We start from the raw sequence: 3147 nt of genomic DNA on the forward strand, positions 1-3147 counted from the left end.
AAATCTAGTCCTTCTTCTCTTCTACCTTTTCATCTGCACTGGCTGTTGCCATGGATGCTCTGTTCGCCCCCTTTGACAGCTGAAGTATTGTAGTTATTGACAAGCCTTCATCACAGACTTCATCTTTACTTCCCTCCTTGTTAGCTGATGGAGTGTAACGCCTACAGAGGCTGGCTGTGTTGTTTTTGATCTGCAGCCCACGATCTCTTGCTGAGCTAGACACCGAGATCAAAACATGTCATGTGATGTCAGTGCCACGGATTCATGTTGCTGCATCTGCTTCATTGTCTCGTGTTTCAGGCAGTAGCCAAAGTTTGGGGTTATGTGCTGACTGACCATATCATTATTATGATCACCTTTGATCCCATTTTGTAGCTGAATTTTTGTGCAAATTAAAGTAAAAGTTACTCTCATTTGCTGCTCATATGCCTTTCATTTGATCCCCTCCACAGCAAGATTTAAAGGATAGGTTGACATTTCTTTTGGTGTGATCACTCCTGCTGTTCGTACTAGGCAATTAGAGATCCTTCATTAACCTGCTTGTAATGCCAACGATGGGGACAAACCACACTGTTGTGCAAAAATATATTTAAAAGTGTATCTGAAGGTTTCTGACTCTTTATGAGGCTTCAGCAGTTTGAGTTAGACAAACAAAGTAAGTATTTTAAGTCAAAGTCTTTGCAGTACAAAATCCCCTCTTTGTGCCTCTTACTGTCCCTGCAGTGCGGCTCAGCAAAGAGAAAGTGTCTGGGGAAAGACAAAGACTCGGCTAAACTTCTGAATGTATTTCTGCACAGAATGAGAGCTGTGGGTTTTGTCCCCCATCGCTTACATCAGACGTACTTCAGGAAGGAACGAGCATGAGCAAGAGGAACAATTACAGCCAGTTAGACTAGTTTCAATTTACATATGGACAGCTGAATATTGTTTTAAGACAGGCTGGAAACCTGTCCTTTAAAAGTCAGTTACAGACAGTCAACCTGCTTTGCTATGTTACAGGTTGCGAAAGGACGTTTCATAACTAGTTTTTGGGAAAAAGACCAGGCTTTGAACACGTCCCATTTCCACACACAGGCGTTTAAGCTCACCTGATCCATCCTCTTCCCCTTAAAACTTCTTTTTCTTTTCTCTCTATTTTCTCTCAAGTCTGGCTACAGGACCCTCTGGGGCACCAACCAGAAATCCTAAGCATCTAAAGAAATGACTCCCGACTCCCTCAGCTCCCTCCTGTCCTCCCTCTGCCAGCTGACACGAGTCCATCATCGTGCTCCTCCATCCATCCGTCCACGACCTGGATTTTCCCCCTCATCCCTCATCCCCTAACCCCTTCATCCCTTCATCCCCCAATCCTCACACCTCGTCTCACCTCCTGTGCACACCTGTACATCTGAAATACCAGGCAACGTCTCTGCCTGATGAGAAAGGCTCAAACGAAGGAAGAGGATTTTTCTTTCCTCGCGGATATGCTGGACTGGAATCAGGGGCTTTCAGTCTGTCTATGATTCACCGTCTGTTGCCGCAGACGATGGAATCAATTTGGAGTATTCAAGTTGTCATTCAGGCTCTCCTGGTGATTTCTTTTCTTTCTCTTCAATCAGAGCTCCTCAAGTCAGATGTAGTCTCTCACTTTCCAACCTTTACACCTCAGCTAATCAGCTAATAACAACATTTTTGATTTAGACACTTTGTGACCCGTTATACCACAAAACTGCAAGTCAATACGATGGGGGCATCATCAGGATCATCGAGATATAATAACGACATCAAAGATGACACAGCAAAATGTCTGAAGACGGAGTCTCCTCTGTCTGCAATCTTCCGGTATTCAAATATGGTCATTTGGAGGTTTCAGCAAAAGACTGTATATCTTGGTAATCACCACACAAGGGCAGTAGAGGCCAAGACAAAAGGCCGCGCTGGCTCTGGCCACGAGCACAAGCAGTTTTCTGCTCCTATTCAGCCTCTCCAGTCATGAGACATTCTGCATATCTACTTTGACAGCAGCTACCAACAGAAATGTTTAATCTCTGCAAAGATTAACAAATAGATTGTACTCCTTTATGCTCTGCACTAATGTCCGCTTGGCTTCACTTTAACTAAAGATTCAACTGGCAAAGAAGAAAAACAACACACTATATCATAACTGCTGTGTCTCCCAAACTAAAGTGTTTAAATTAAAAAACGTTTAGAAAGGATCACACTAAATCATTTAGTATATACAATTTGGAAATTTTTGAGATTTATGCAGGGTTTTTTTTCATTGAAAATTAAAGAAAGTTCTTTTATTGTGAGTTTTATATACTGTATGTCTTAGCTACCATTGACAACACCGTGGCCATGTCTCCTATTTGTTGTAGGAATTGAATGAATTATTTGATCAGATATTTTATTGCATCACTACAGTATTTGAATCAATGTATTTGATTTCAACTGTCTTTATGTCACCAAAAATGACTCAGATTTATATTTCCAGCATGAGAAGGATGTGAAGTAGAACTGAAAGCCTGAGTCGATAACGCTACTAATTCAATTAGTTGTTGTTGTTGTTGTTGTTGTTGTTGTTGTTTTTTAATGCTAAAATGCCAAACAAATTTTCAGAGTTTTCTTTGTCAAACATGACAGAAAAATCTGGACATCTTTTCAGATGGATTTTAGTCTGTTGGTCTGACAAGAACATCAGCTTGGGCTGTGGGAAATTATAATAAACATTTTTCAACAATTAATCAACTAGTCAAGAAAACAATTGGCAGATTAATTGATAAGGACCCCTGATTGCAGCAATTGGCATCTCAGTGATCAAAGAATATATACTTCAACAGGTTGCTGTATAAATTAAATATAAAAATGCAGATCGGAACTATGTTTTTTAAGGAATCTTTAAACTGGTGTCTAGTCAAAATGTTCCGGGGGGCTCCTAACGCTTGGCCACAGCCCTGAATTTATAGTAACAATAACAACAATAATAACCGAAAATGATCTCTGTGCTCCTTCAGTGTGCAGTTGCGCAGTTCAGTGTGGACATGTGCATGTAAACCCAAACGTTTCCTCACAGCTACAGACGCGCTTCTTCTGTCACAGCCGCCAGCAGTGTCATCAGTGACGTCAGTGAGGGTTGTAATCAGTCACGTGAACCGCGCAGGTCTGGAT

This window comes from Chaetodon auriga, chromosome 6 (assembly GCF_051107435.1).
Source record: "Chaetodon auriga isolate fChaAug3 chromosome 6, fChaAug3.hap1, whole genome shotgun sequence".
NCBI lineage: Eukaryota > Metazoa > Chordata > Actinopteri > Chaetodontiformes > Chaetodontidae > Chaetodon > Chaetodon auriga.